Raw genomic sequence first — 15,700 nt, 5'->3', positions numbered from 1 at the left:
ACGACTCAGGGGGGGAATCTGGATATGCAACAAAGTGAAGACCAAGTTGGATCATTATCTATTTTATTTTGTTTCTATTTTGTATTTGAATTTCAAACTAACTTTATTTGTGGTTTTTATCCTTATTTGTTTAGCTCGTACTTATCTCTAGGTTGGGTCTTTAAAACACCCTGGAGAACCATCTTTTAGTTGATTGATTTTTATTTTGAAGAAGTATTATTAAAGTTTCTCGTTCTTTTCATTGTTCTTCGTTCACTATCTTACTCGAACTGTATCAGTATCAGTGTTATACTAGTGATGTAAAGTTGAATATCAGGTTTTTGTGGATATAGTATCACATGTAAATTTGTTTTAGGGTTTTCAAATACATTGTAGTGTCATTTTGATGTTTACTATGTATCAGTGATGTAAAGTTGAATATCATTTTGATGTTTACTATGTATCACATGTAACTTTGTTTTAGGGTAATACATATTTTAGGATTTTCAAAAACATTGTAGGGTCATACATTTGTGTGTTAAAAATATGAGTGAATGATTGACCTACCAGTGTCCAGTGATGTAAAGTTGAATATCAGGTTTTTGTGAATATAGTAGTATCACATGTATTTGCTTCTGTTTTTTTTGTCAGGGAGCAAGGATACAGGCTGGTGTTAGAAAGCATTTAGTGCCTAAGTTTGAATCACAGCTTAAAGAAGATGATGTGGTTATCCTGTCCAAGTTTGGTGTTGGAAGTAACAGTGATAAGTATAAAGTAATAATTTATGGTTGTACTAAAGTTAATGGCTGGGAAGGTGTTGAGTATGGTTTTGTTTTTGTTCCACTAGAATTGATAACCAAAAGTGAACTTCCATCAGTAGGTATGTGTTTTATTTCCAAATTTACAACTAACATTATTATGTATGGTGCTTTTTAAGATCACAAATTATTAATTGCATTGCAGATGTTTGTGGAACTGTACGTTGTTCACTCTGGATCTCTTGACAAATTTGGAGAACCTCCAAAACAGTAAAAAAGAATGATGTTTGATTTACAAGATGAGGAGTAAGCTTTTGTTTGTCTCACAATGCATATATATTATATTAATATTAATACAATCTGACAACGTACTTATGAAGACATCTTTCCTGTAGGGGTCATACATTGACATGTACATTATGGAATGATTATGCACAGAGCTATAGCAACTTTGTTTTGAATCACCCTGCAAATGAACATCTGATGGTTATAATTCAGCATGGAAGGATAAATTAAGTCTTGGAAAGGTAATACAAACTGTTTGCTATATACTTAAAAATGGTTAATTAGGGTTTCAAATGTTTTAATTAAATTGCTGAACCTCACTAGGGGAGCTTCAAGTGCATAGTGACATGTTTGCAACCAGAGTTTTCATGAACCCTGAAATCAAATGATCTAAGAAGGTAAATGTTAATGTTAATGTTAATGTGGTGTTTTAGATATAAATATCTTTTATAGTCTTTAGAAATAAAGTAACTAATTACGTTAATTTTTTGGAGCTAGGCTTTTAAAGACTCATGCTGAACCAGGAAGTGATAGATCTCAGATTGTGCTCTCAATTCAAACTGTGTACCCGGTTCGTCAAGAATTTGTTGTTGACACACCAAGAAAGCATGTTGATGAAATTATAGAAGGGGGGGGGGGTGAATTGTTTTTCTTAATTTTATTCTTTATGAAAACTTGTTTAACTCTTGTAACTTAACAACCAAGATCAATGAATTGCAATATCAAACAAGTAAATAGTTTGAGTTAGAAAGACAAAACCGATTTATAGAGGTTCGAGTGGTGTTAACAAACCAACTCTACGTCCTCTCCCCGACCTCCACGTCGAGAGTTGCTCCACTAAAACGTCTCCCTAAAACGGTAGGGATCACCAAGTACAATGCTTCACTTTCTAAGGCAGTGATAACCTTCTACACTAACTCTCCCAAGAGCTAGCTTTACAACCAACAATTCCTTCACTATTGCAAGATAGTGGAAGCTCTCAAACACTCACAAATTGTAACACTATTTCAAGATAGTGTGACCCCTCACAATTACAACAAAAGCTATTTCAAGATAGCTTTAACAAATACTCATACAACCAAGCTTTCAACAAAGCAAACACTTGAGCACTTGAACACTTCTCTATTTCTTGCTCTTTGATCTTCACAATCTCATAAACACAACTACAAGTATGATCAATATCAAGAGAGAGATTGTTTTTATGTATGTATTTTATCTAGAGCAAAAGGGGTCATTTGAAATGAAAGCTAAGTCCTCTATATATAGACCAAAAAGCAAAACACAACTTTTGGTTCGGGTGTCAGACACGGTCGAACCGCGGTCGACCGTGGACCTGAACGTCCACTTTTCAAAAATCAAATTTGAACGTTTTATTTGGTCTTGTCTTGGTTCCTTTTCAACTAATCAGTTTCCTAGACTTACCCAACACCATTCCACTAACTTAGTTACACCAAACCACTCCAATTTGAACTTTTAACTATAAATGGCCAAACACCTTTTCTCTTTAAAAACCTTTTAAAACATGATCAACATGCTTACAATCTTGACCATTCCTTGACAAGACAATACCAATTCCATGCTTGTGACTTGACCATGCATCAACAACCAACAACTCTTCCTTTTTCTCTTTTGGAACACAAGACAAAAGTTTTATAAAAACTTTGCAAAAAGCTTTTCTAGTTTACCAACTATGTTTTCTTTTTCTTTTAAAATTGCAAGACCAAATCTTTATACAAACTTTTCTAGTCAACCATTATCCATTCACCAACACATTATCTTTTTCTTTTAAAAACTCAAGACCAAAGTTTTATAAAAACTTTCAAGTTTCTTTCATTAAAAGAAAATCCTACTCCTTTTAAATGTTTGGTTAATTTACTTATAAGGTAAGTTTTATCTTAAGTCTCTCTTGATAATAAACCATACTTACCTAATTGGAGCTTCACAAGCATAATCACCAAACATGACATAATCAAGTGTACAAAACATGTATATGACTTATGTTCATTATTTACTTAACTAGTATTTATCTAAGTCACAATTAGTTGGTCATTATCAAAACATTAACATAATTGCATTGTTTTCCCAACAAAACATATGCCCTACATATATAATTTGAGTTTTCTTTATTGTATGATTTCTTATGGTTTTTGTTATTCACAGGAAATGTCCTGTGTCGATCGTTGTTGCCACTATAAAGATTGTGCAAGAAAAGTATGGCTGATTTTATGCTGCATGTCGCACGTGTGCTGCAGTCAGTTTTTAGAGAGATATGAGAATGTTATTATGAATTTGCCAACCACTGCTTTGATATGTCCCAAATGCAATTCTGAATGCACATCGATCTGTGACGACTAAGTAAGTTGTTTCTTTCAGGTTTAATAGTAAAACGTTTGAAATATATATAGTTTTGAACAAAGATGCATGGGTGTGTTTATTCACTGTATGTATGTATGTATATATATTTTCAGGTTTAAGGTTCAGGTCAGAGTCCAGGATGAACACGGCAGTCTTTCTTTTGTCATGTTTGACTCTCATGTCTCAAAGATTGTTGGAACATATATCAGCTGCTAATGTTAGAGAAAGACAAGTGCAGATGAATGAAGCTGAGAGTTTCCCGCATGAAATATGACGGTTGGTTGACAAGAAGCTGGCATTTAAAATTGAGGTTTCTGAATACAATCTTAAAAATCAATACCATGTTTATACTGTCCTGATGATCCTGTGGTTCTTGCCGAGTTGCTTGGTTCTAATGATTGTGTTGAAGAGGTACGAAGTAAATGCTTTTTCTGTATTTATTGAAGTTTTCAATATATATATATATATACTGGTATTCAATATACACGTACATATAAATTAATTAAATTTTCCAATGGTTATATCATTTCAGATGAGTCTAACTAGATTGTGAGATACAACATGTGGATCTCTCTGAAGCTTCCCAACATATATATGATCACTCCCTGTTCTAAGGTGAGTTAATCTATTTTAATTTCTTAGAAACAGAAGCAATAATCAATTTTTATAGTTCTAAAAACACAAGTAGCTAGTTTTTTTGTGGTTTGTTTGAAGGTTGTTGACGTAAGCTGTGAAAATGAATCACCAATCAGTCCAAATGGTAAGCCAAGTGCTAGCTGATCATACTGATCTTCCAAATGTTGGTGACAAAAAGGTCTCGGAAGAAACCATCTAAGTTACTAAGGTTGCCAAGTAGGATCTTTTGAAAACTTTCCGATGAACTTTTATTTGGGATTTATGTATTCAAACTTCTAGATCCTTTTCTTGTATAATATTTTATTTTGGAAGATATTATGGTTTATGTATTAATTAAACTTTCTATTTTGGTGTTTAATGTAAGTATTTCAGACTTTCTATATATTATAGGTTAAGGTTTATATTATATTAATGACTCATAAGGTATTGGCTTTTATTATTTGGTGGAACACTCATCAAACTAATGGCATTCGTGTGGGGTTATAGGTATTACAAAAGGAAAGTGCTACTAGATGAGATTGTAAAACTATGAATGAATTTTTTTGGGGTTACAGGTATTCTTAATCTTATAATTTGGGGTTACAGGTATGTCTTTGTACAAAGGCTCAAGAGTTGTTGTATCGTAAGTAGCTTCATTTTGATTGTTCTATTTAAATATTTATAATAAGTATCTGAGGTATCACAAGTTATAATCTCCCTTCTCTCGAATCAACGTCATGTTCATGGAAAAAGAATTACTGCTCTTTGGTGCAGGGGATGAAATGACCCGTATCTTTTGGGAATCGATTAAGAATAAGGTTTGTAGCTTCAATAGCACATCTGATTGAATCAAGGTTAGATTTGTATTCCTTTATTTCGCACTTCTTTTCTCATTCAACTGGAAATTTGTAATTATTCATTGATTTTGATCATATTTCCATACATTGTAAGTTAGTGATTTGGTGTTTGTTGTCATGTATTTATAAAAGATTTCTTGCTTTTCGGTTATTATTTCCAACCTGTGTTTTCACACGGGGTCAATCGCCTAGTAGATAAATTAGTAATCAAAGACCAACGCAACAAGAATTGGAATCGCATGATCGAGCAAAGTCGCTATGAAAACCATCTAAAATGGTTGAGAAATTTAGGAAAATTTTCTGATTCTCGTTTATAACTTGAAACTAATGATACAAAAGATTTATATACAAAAATCAAAAAACAAAACCAAACTAACAAAACCAGAAAAACTTTTGTCTGAAACTATGCAAATAATACACCTTCAACAAGGTGTCTTTCACTCGGTATGTTTTCTAGGGAGTTTTTAGAGCTTTTAGCTTCAAGGTTTTAAGAAAAAACTCATGCTCAATAAAAAACCTTGTTTATTTAAATAAACTTGAAGCTTTTAGGTTTGGAGAAAAAACTCAATATAACGGTACTAGGGTGTGTTTGGCAAACTAGCTAGTGGGTTGTGACTGGAAGCTGGTGGCTAGCACTAGTAGCGTTTAAATATGGAGTTTTTTCTTTTAACTTAAAAGCTTTAAGCTCCTTTAAACAAATAAGGCTTTTTTGAGTATGATCAGTTTTTTCTTAAAACTCTTAAAAGCCCTTATTTGTTTGAAGGAGCTTGAAGTTTGGTTTGGAGAAAAAACTCCATATTTGAACGCTGCTAGTGCTAGCTAGCTGTTAAGAAAAACCTTTTACCAACTTCAAGCTTCCAGTCACCACCCACCAACTAGTTTTGCCAAACACACCCTAAGACCGTTCTAATATGGAGTTTTTTCTCCTAACCTAAAAGCTCCAAGCTCATTCAACCAAACAAGATTTTTTATTGAGTGGTTTTCTTAAAAGCTTGAAATTAGAAGCTCTAAAAACTCTCAACCAAACATACACAGTGTGTCATTTTATTTCTAATCTATTATTATTATTATTATTATTATTATTATTATTATCATCATCATCATCATCATCATCATCATCATCATCAACGTACTCAGTATATCCCATCAATAGCAAAGCTATGGTAGGGTCTGAGGAGGGTAAGATGTAGACAACCTTACATACCCTATAGAGATAGAGAGGCTGCTTCCGGTGAGACCCCCGGCTCGATAGTAGTTTTGCATCAAGTCTTGAACATAAGGCACATAGCACTCAATCATCGGGACACCAGCTGACTGGTGCATGCACCCTTGTCTTTCGGCTATCAATGCCACCACATGATGCCTGTTTAACCTTCCGCCACTTTTAACGTTATTTTCACAAGATTAGTAAAATAACGTTAAAATTAGTGCAACTTCACTTTTGCCCACCCGAGAGTTCACACATATATACATTATATGCGCGCACCGCAAGCAGGACATTTTCTAACCTATTATTATAATATTGAAAAAAAAAACATATTCCATATGTTGAAACTGTGTAATTTAGAAAATTAAAATATATTTTTAAGGGTTGTTTAGTTGGCCGCCCAAAGTAAATAATAGGAGTGATTTGATTTAAGATCTCTAATTTTTTAAAATTTAGTGTAAGATAATTATAGATTTAAATTCTTATAAAATGAAAACGTGACGATGTGTCAACGTTGGAGGTTAACATGTGACGTGTGAATGTATAATTGGTGTATTATGTAAAGATGTGTGTGTATTATCCATCTCTCTATATGATGTGTATATATCAAGCCACTCATTTTTTTTATTGCAAATACCTTAAAGAAAAATTACTATGAGTTAAATAAATAATATAAGAAAACATCGTTTTATGGTCCTTAATGGCTCAATCTGAGGCAAATATATTTTTTCTCGTAGATTTCATCATCTTTCACGACTTTATAAACTTTTGTTTTTGAAATCTACAACAATATTTTATTTGGATCAGTTTTATAACAAAAGTTTTGTTATTTGTTTGTACGTCCTTTAGTATTACTTAAGATCACAACTACTTATTTATAAACTATGTGTGGAACAAACAAAAAAGAAATTATATTAAATATTCCCGTTAAAGAAAAAAAAATTGAGTGCCACGTAACTATGTTGTCGTAGCACACAACGACAACAATTTTTTTTATTAACTAGAATTTTGTCCGCTGGGCGTTGCGGCGGACTAACTCGATTTTATACCGTCGATTAAAGATGTAATTTCAAACGTAGATCAAATAGAAACATAAGCGTACTCGTTTCCGGAATAAATTACATCAAAATGTATAATAAGTTGAAACGTGCATGATAATAAGCCTGAATCGTATGATATTTGACCCAACTTATTTTGGAAAAAAATTTATACATAGACGTAGATACGCGATGTCAAGTGGACCTTATACAGATGAGACGGTTACGTTAACATGGCTAGGTACAAAAGGTGGTATAAGCACAAAAATTAAGAAATGTTAAGTAAATTAAAGAAATACATAAGTTACGGTGACTTCGTTAACCTAACAAAAAATGTGTAAACAGGATTTGAGTCGATTTCGGAGACTTAAAAAAAGGTACTATTTTAACATATTGCGGCTTTAAAAATTTACATAATATAAACTAATTAAGAAAATAAAAGGAAAGAAGAAAAAAGCTTTGAATTTGACCAATATATTAATTAACAGAATAATAAGGTGGCCTCCCATTGGCCACCGACTCTCCATTTTAAGGGTATGTAAATTTGGGAAGGTATTTTGTATATTAAAATTTTATTATTATTTACATATCAAATTGTATAAATTTTATTATATAATGAACTTTTCAAAAATATTATACACATATAACTACTATGACCCCAAATTTATGAATATCGTTTTAAAAAAAAACTATGTTTTGATATCCAAAAAGAGTTAGTTGCACATAATATTATCGCTTGTTTATCTTCTATTAAGATGTAATTTGTTATATGTTTGGATATTATGTAACAGTGTCAGACCATAGCGGCATAGCCATGCTTTTATAAATCATTTACAGTCGGCATGTCTTATCTTATCGATCAATATAGTTAATATTATATACATCTTATCATTCTTTTCGTCTTCTCTGCGTTGCATGTATTTAGAGATGTTGATAGGGTATCTATGCCAAACTGGTAACTACAGCAGGATTCAAATTCCAACAAATTATGCAAACCGTTAGGAATCGGATTCATATTCGAATTTCATTGAACTTTAGCAAACCAAATGAGTTATAAGGATTAACCAAATGGGGGTTGGCGGCCAATGTTGGTGGTGGGTAGGGGTGTTCATTTCACCCGAATATCGAATCCGACTCGAGTCAATCCAACCCGAATAATCCGAACCCGATTAAGATGAAACCTGAATAACCTGAACCCGATTAAGATGAAACCCGAATAACCTGAACCCGATTAAGATGAAACCCAAACCCGAATGAAGTATTTTGGTTTGGTAATGGGGTTACAAAAGGTTAATCTGGTTAACTCGATTAACCCGAATATATATGATATTTTAATTACTAATATTTATTTGTAATCTTAGCTTAATATATATCTAACCACTTTTGATGAAGAACAAACGGATATGAAGTTGATAATTTGAAGAATGAATACTGTAAAAAAGTTTATCGGCTGATATAATTTGACGTTTTCTTTTTTAGTTAATATGACTGGTTGGTATGGTTTGGTTTTGTCCATATTTTATTTGGTTTTTTAGTTAATATATGTGTTTACTGCATGAGTTTGAACGAATAATCGTATCATAACTGTTTTTTATTTGAAATTTTTTGCTTATTATTAATAGATATCGTGTTAAGTAAAGTGTAATATATGCATTGCAACTTATACTAAGAAACCCGAATAAACCCGAAACCGATTAACCCGAATCTTATTTAGTTCGGTAAACAGGTAGGACTCTTATGACTAAAAACCTGATTAACCAGAATCGAAAACCCCGAATCCGATTAAAAAACTCAGATGAATACCCTTAGTGGATATGGTTGAAGTAGATATGGTACATTTGTCATTTCACATAAAACTAACTAAAAATTTAACATCAGTTAATAAATTAGACAAAAGTATTAGGAATTAGAAAATAGAAACTAAAAAACTCATAACAAGACCGGGACACTATTAATACCATCAAACCAATGAACGAAAACTACAATTTACTATTGAAGTAACCATTTTTTTATGGGTATATACTCATGTAAAAATAAAACCAAAGTAATAGCTTAAAAAAAACCTCAAGGGGTAAAAATGTCAACCTAATCTCACTGTACATTTCAAGTCTTGTTGCTCGCTTGTTGCGATTCAAAAAAGGATAGCGGCATAGCTTGTTGCTCGCTTACTTACCCATATCAGGGAACTTCCACAAAACAAGAACATAGTTGCTACACATACTGACTGCCCTGAGGTTACTAAATGATTATCCTTGCATGTTTTTCTGACATTTTTCAATATCATGTGAACTTCTTAATGTTCTTAGTTCTTATATCTTTGTTGATATCAGGTTCTTATCTGGGATATCGAAGCACAACCTAATCGTTATGCTGTTCTTGGAGCTGCTGAATCTCATGCTGATTTGGTGTGTTCATCTTTCACTTAAGAGAATTTTTTTCCAGTTATTTGCATTGACATATTGTTTCAAAAACATCATTAGTTACAATCAAATGTAGAAAATCTTTTCAACTTGATATAATTTAATGAGTCTGAGATTTGGTTAAGGTTTATTGTTAAGAATTGCAAATTCAGCTTGGATCTCTGTTATGCTAAATATTTAACAATATTTGTGATAACTGTTAGCATTTATCTTTCTTGTTAATCTTCCTATCTATAGTGATGCGAATTTTCTTCATTAATTATTGGATTGATTGCTGAATATGAAATTACTTATTCATGATTGGTTAACTGGCCACAAGAAAACTTGGCTATTCCTTAGCTACTTTATTTATAATCTTTAAGCAAATTTATGAGGTTTATCTTCTTTTGATCAATTAGTAATTGAGCCTGTATATTTTTCTTGTGTGGCAGTTGTATTATCAAAACAAGTTTTTTTCTTTATTAGGCAGGTGCTTACAGGACATGCTGATAATGCAGAATTTGCTCTTGCAATGTGCCCAACTGAACCTTATGTCCTCCTCTGGAGGTTAGAAGATTTTTATAGGGACAATGTATATGTAGGCAACTTATGTATTTAAAAATTTAACTTAAGGCCACCTAACTATCACCCATGCATACCGTGTAGAAAAAAAACTATCACCCTTGCATCAGATCTTTTCCCTCTTATGCTGGATTCCAATTTCAACAAAAGAAGTTGCTGAAAAATTATGAAGTGCTTTACAGCTTTTCAGTTTATAGCTTTTGTCATATCTAGTGACCAGAGCTGTAAAAGTGATGGTGATGACCACGCAACAACAAAATCTTGATTGAGTTTCAAAATTTATGTGAGTAGATTTAGGGGCATTTTACAATCATTTTACAACTCTATAGTAACAACTAAAAAGCTTTAAGTTTAGAGCCATTTTTGTCATTTTACAATTTTTTGGTCATTTGTTTGCCTCGGCAGAATAAACCAAACCACCAAAATGATATATAAATGGCTGCTAAGATTGTTCTATTAGTTAGTTGGCATTGGTGAAAACTTTTGAATACATGAGTGGATATTATCCCTTATTTATGTTTTCAATGGATTGACTAAGTTTATCACTTAAATTCTGAATTGTAATTGTTATCCATGTTTAATATTACAGGGAAGGATAAATTTGTGGCTTTATGGAGCATTCATGACCATATATCTACATTGAGTGGAGAGTCAACCAACCCACAAGGATCAATCGTCAAACCTGCTGACAATGCTTCTCTTGGGCCACGTGGGATCTTTCAGGGGCATACAGATACGGTTGAAGATGTGCAGCTTTGTCCAACAAGGTTTGTCTTATAATTTTATAGAATTATCTTCACTTTTGAGATTAAAATATCTGTATGTTGATGAAGTACACAGGAGTTCTCTAGTGTTGGAGATGATTCTTGTCTGATATTGTGGGATGCAAGAGTTGGAACCAACCCGATCACGAAGGTTTGTTGCTAATAATCTTTACATGTCCCACTCCTAAGGACTATCATGTCCTTTAATAATCAGTATACTCTTATGTGGGTTCATTTTTCTTTGTTTATTTAAATTAGGTTGAAAAAGCACATAATGCTGATGTTCACTGTGTGGATTGGAATCCTCATGATGAAAACCTTATTCTAACTGGGTATACATTTAAATTCTCTAGAGTCTAATAAAGACTCAACTTGCAATTTTTATTTGTTCGAGAAGTCCTATTAAGTTGCTTTAACTATACCAATAAAATCAGTTATGATCTTCCTGATTGTCAAAGATTGATTTGGGTGGTTTTGTTTTTTTTTTGTTCTTGTAATAGCTGGAGTATAAATAAATTGTGAAAAGATCAATTAAGAGCTGACTTCTTTTTCCATTCTTTCTATGATGCGATATTCAGGTCAGCTGACCACTCTGTTTGCATGTTTGACCGCCGGAACCTAACATCTGATGGAGTTGGGGCTCCTGTTCATAAGTTTCAAGAACACAAAGCTCCTGTTCTATGCGTTCATGTATTACTCCTTTTTTGTTTCGTTTGCATTTAATTTATTTCTACTTTTATATTAAAAACCTCCATGCTTTATCTTGAAATTATATGTATCTTACAGTGGTGTCCAGACAAGCCTTCTGTCTTCGGTAGTTCAGCAGAGGATAGTTGTGTAAATATATGGGATTACGAACAGGTAGAGCTTTCTAATTTGAAACATTAATACTACAGGAAATTTTATCTTTTGAAACAAATTTGGGTTATAGTAAATATGATATATAATCATTTGTCGCATTATGTTGCAGGTTGGTAACAAGGTAGAAAGTGGGGCTCCAAACGCTGCTCCGGGGTTGTTCTTTAAACATTGTGGACACAGGTTCGAATCCATTAATCTATATAACAACTTATGTTAGAGTTATCTGAACATCGATTGCATGTATTTCATGAAACTATCGGCAAAGTCAATCATTGGAACTTTTATGGAATGGAGAGAATATCTTTTCATGTTTTTAATTAGACAGAATTTTAGAAAGTATACAACTAGATACAAAAACAATATTGGTCATGTACTCATGTGACACCTATAGATTCTGTAAGGATTTCAAGTGCTTAGATACTGTTCTCTGTGTTTGCTGTAATCCAGGGACAAAGTGGTAGACTTCCATTGGAATGTTTATGATCCATGGACCGTTGTAAGTGTTTCTGATGATGTTGAAACCACGAGTGGTGGTGGGACTCTGCAGGTAATTACTATTTACTTGCAACATCTATAGTTTTTAAATTCCCAATTCAATTCGTCTCATATGAACTGAGGTGGAGGTGGCAATTTCAACGCATTTATAAGTAAATCGGCCGGTTCAGGTTATATTACTATATCTAATGGTTAATAATAAAAATTAGTTTTAAATGTAAATGGGTTAAAAGTCACCCATAGTGTATTTCAAATGAATAGAACCTCTTAAATCATTTATATATGAAAACCTTAGATTATTTAAATATAATATATGATTTCAAACAAAGTAAAACATAGGGCACAAAACGAGCTTTGGTTCAATAAATTTGAAAAGAGTAATATGTATATAAAGCAGGGATTCACGGTCCGGTTTGGCCGCTTTTCAATAAAAATTGGTTGAACTATAATTATGATTTTGGAAAAAGGCAAACCAAACCAAGCCTGCATGGTTGGTTGGGTTGGCCGAACCTGCGGTTTTCATGGTTTGACGGTTTGGTTTTGGATATTTTATTATTTTGAAAAAGGATTAGGATGTTTCATGAAGATAATACATACACATAACTTCGTATACCTAAAATAACAAAAAAATGATAAATGTTAAACGGCTGGTTTGTTTTACCCAAACAGTTTCAAGAGTTAAATGGAAACCAAGCCATAAAACCGTTAACTGTGGACCAGACCGTATATATTTCAAACCTGCCAAACTGGCTGACTTGCTTCAGCTTTAGATGGTTTAGTCGTTTTCAGCAGTTTATGAACGAACCTTCTGGTTGTTTAGAAATGATTGGTTTTCAAATATGGGTGCGTTGCAGATTTGGAGGATGAGTGATTTGATGTACAGACCAAGAGATGAAGTGTTAACAGAGTTAGAAGACTTCAAGTCTCATGTTGCAGGATGCGGGCCAAAGGCATAGGAACAAGCCAGACTGTTTTGGTATGTTTAATGTTAAGATTTTAGATGTTTAATGTTATTATATGCCGGATCATATGTTGGCAGGTGGTTAAGTAGGTAGGGTGAATTTGAAGTAAGTTCCATGTTAGTATTGAAGCTGATTGTCTTAAAATTGAAAAATGCATCGGTTGGTCTTTTGCGGGCTATATTTCTGTTGGTCATTTTATTTGATCATGACAAAATTCCAAAAGTTTTCAAAGCTAGTTTTAAGGTAAAGAGGCTAGATGAAATGTTAGTAACTACCAGAAAAAAAAATTGAATGGGTTTGTTGTATTGATTAAATGTACCAGTAGCCGCTTGATGCTATAGTATGCAGTCATACATCTTGAATTACAGTTGTAGATTTCGCTTGTGACATGGAGCTTACAATACTGTTCGTTTTCGGATCGTTTGGATCTTCCTGATTCTAAGATTCACGATATCTTTTTTGTTTCCCTTCTTAAAGAAAGCTTATGGTTAACCGACATTAGTTTGTCTACTGTTGGTAGGTGATTAAAAAACTTAAAGCAGCTCACTAGCTTTAAACACATAATAATTAACATAATATTTTTCATTTGATAATACATTAATACCAAATATTCTTTAACATCTAAACATTTTTAATGAATAAATGCAAGCGTGTGCACAGTACATACAGCAATTATAAACTGTTTTAGTCCAGTACCATTTGCTGTCCATAACTAAATCATAGGCACACTCTGTTTCTTCTTGGTGAAATAAGCTAATTTCACAATCTTTCTTGAATACCCACAAAAGAAATATACTTTTCTTACAATACCCATGTATTATTTTTTATTTTCTTGAAAAAAGTTGATTTTGGTTTCCAAAATGGTGGTGAAGAAGCCAAGAGTAGTGATCATTGGGGCAGGTATGGCAGGTTTAACAGCTGCAAAAAATCTTTATGAATCCATGGGTGCTAAAGGGGTGATTGAGCTTTGTGTTATTGAAGGTGGGAATAGAATTGGAGGAGAATTTGGTGGTGATCGAGTCGAAATGGGTGCTACTTGGATCCATGGAATTGGTGGTAGCCCAATTTATAAAATAGCTCAAGAAACCAATTCCATGGAATCAGATGAGCCATGGGAGTGTATGGATGATCCAATCACCATTTCTGAAAATGGGTATGCTTTGGATCCATGCATGTTTAGTTGACCATGTGTCAAAAGTGTTCAAGAATCTAATGGATGTTGCTCAAGGGAAAAAAAAGATTTCAACTTTGAATAGTTGGAATGGGAATGGGAATAGGAAGGAGTATTGGGTCTTTTCTTAGAAAAGGTCTTGAAGATTACTGGGGAATGGAATCAAGAAAGGTGAATGGGAATGAGAATTGGAATAGGAAGATGTTAGAAGAGGCGATTTTCGCAATGCAAGAAAACACTCAAAGGACTTATACAACATCTGCTAATGATTTGTATAATCTTGATTATGATGCAGAGAGTGAGTATATTATACTATTGCTAAAGGGTACTCAAGAATTATAGAATCATTAGCCTTAATTTTACCATGTGGGGTCATTCAACTAGGCAAAAAAGTTTGTAGAATTGACTGAAAGTGAAGTTGGAACAGTAGAAAATGGTTGTTATGATGGTACAACTACAAGGCCAGTGAAGCTACACTTTCTTGATTGTCAGCAGACCATGTTATTGTCACAGTTTCATTAGGTGTACTCAACGCGATTCCAATGATTTGGGTATGCTTAAATTCAACCCTCCACTTCCGGATTACAAGAATTGGGTATGGTGTTGTCAACAAGCTTTTCATGCAATTAAGTCAAGAAGATTTGGCCGAATTCGACCAATTCCCAAGGTGATTCCGAAGTTAAGAATCCGAAAATCCCATGGTGGATGAGGAGGACGGCTTCGGTGTCACCAATATATAAAAAATCAATAGTGTTGTTATCTTGGTTTGCTGGTGAAGAAGCACTTGAGCTTGAAACAATTCCAGATGAAGTCTCCTCAACTTTATCTACATTTTTGTCGAATCAATCCGATTCGCGTGGACAATGTAATGGGAATGTGATCAAGAGCTCATCAAAACTGAATCTTGTTAAGGTTTTAAAGACTAAATGGGGAAGTGATCCTTTGTTTTTGGGTCCATATAGTTAGTTATGTTGCGGTTGGTTCAAGTGGTTGTGACATTGACACATTAGCTGAGCCATTGACCAAAAGTGGTTCACACCCACTTCAAGTCCTTTTTGCAACACATAGGACTCATTACTCTACAACTCATGGTGCGTGGGATTAGAGAGGCAAATAGGCTTCTTGAATACTTACTATCAATGTATGGATTAGAATAATTATAATACCATAGAGGAGGGTTAATTTTATAATTTACTTATTTCTTGGTATTTAAATTGGTGTATTATATATGTTTTTAAACTGGACGTGAACATATTTTACATGTCGCGTGCCCAAAACGTTTGTAGGGTTCTCGATAAACGCTTATAAGCGAACAACATTGTCAGTGCTGCCCCCGCAAATGCGGGGTATAAATACTAGTGTTTTCTATATAT

At 33.3% G+C, this 15,700-nt stretch overlaps 2 pseudogenes across 1 annotated transcript; both read left to right on the top strand.

The window, feature by feature from the left end:
- The first annotated feature begins 533 nt into the window (after positions 1–533).
- Positions 534–13,245, top strand: LOC143593121 (WD-40 repeat-containing protein MSI4-like; annotated as a pseudogene). The gene is made up of 17 exons (XR_013146047.1): positions 534–560; positions 631–855; positions 943–1,007; positions 3,183–3,233; positions 9,276–9,327; positions 9,424–9,498; positions 9,983–10,059; positions 10,664–10,841; positions 10,908–10,989; positions 11,097–11,170; positions 11,417–11,528; positions 11,625–11,699; positions 11,809–11,879; positions 12,147–12,246; positions 12,864–12,917; positions 13,049–13,144; positions 13,234–13,245. The product of XR_013146047.1 is annotated as a WD-40 repeat-containing protein MSI4-like (transcript).
- A 771-nt stretch (positions 13,246–14,016) lies between these two features.
- On the top strand, positions 14,017–15,479 carry LOC143593125 (putative polyamine oxidase 5 pseudogene; annotated as a pseudogene).
- Positions 15,480–15,700: the final 221 nt, after the last annotated feature.

This window comes from Bidens hawaiensis, unplaced genomic scaffold (assembly GCF_021521415.1).
Source record: "Bidens hawaiensis isolate Kalapana, Puna unplaced genomic scaffold, B.hawaiensis_p1.1 tig00041706_1, whole genome shotgun sequence".
Lineage (NCBI taxonomy): Eukaryota > Viridiplantae > Streptophyta > Magnoliopsida > Asterales > Asteraceae > Bidens > Bidens hawaiensis.
Note: the sequence above shows the minus strand (reverse complement) of the source record. Positions and strands in the feature narration are given on the sequence as shown.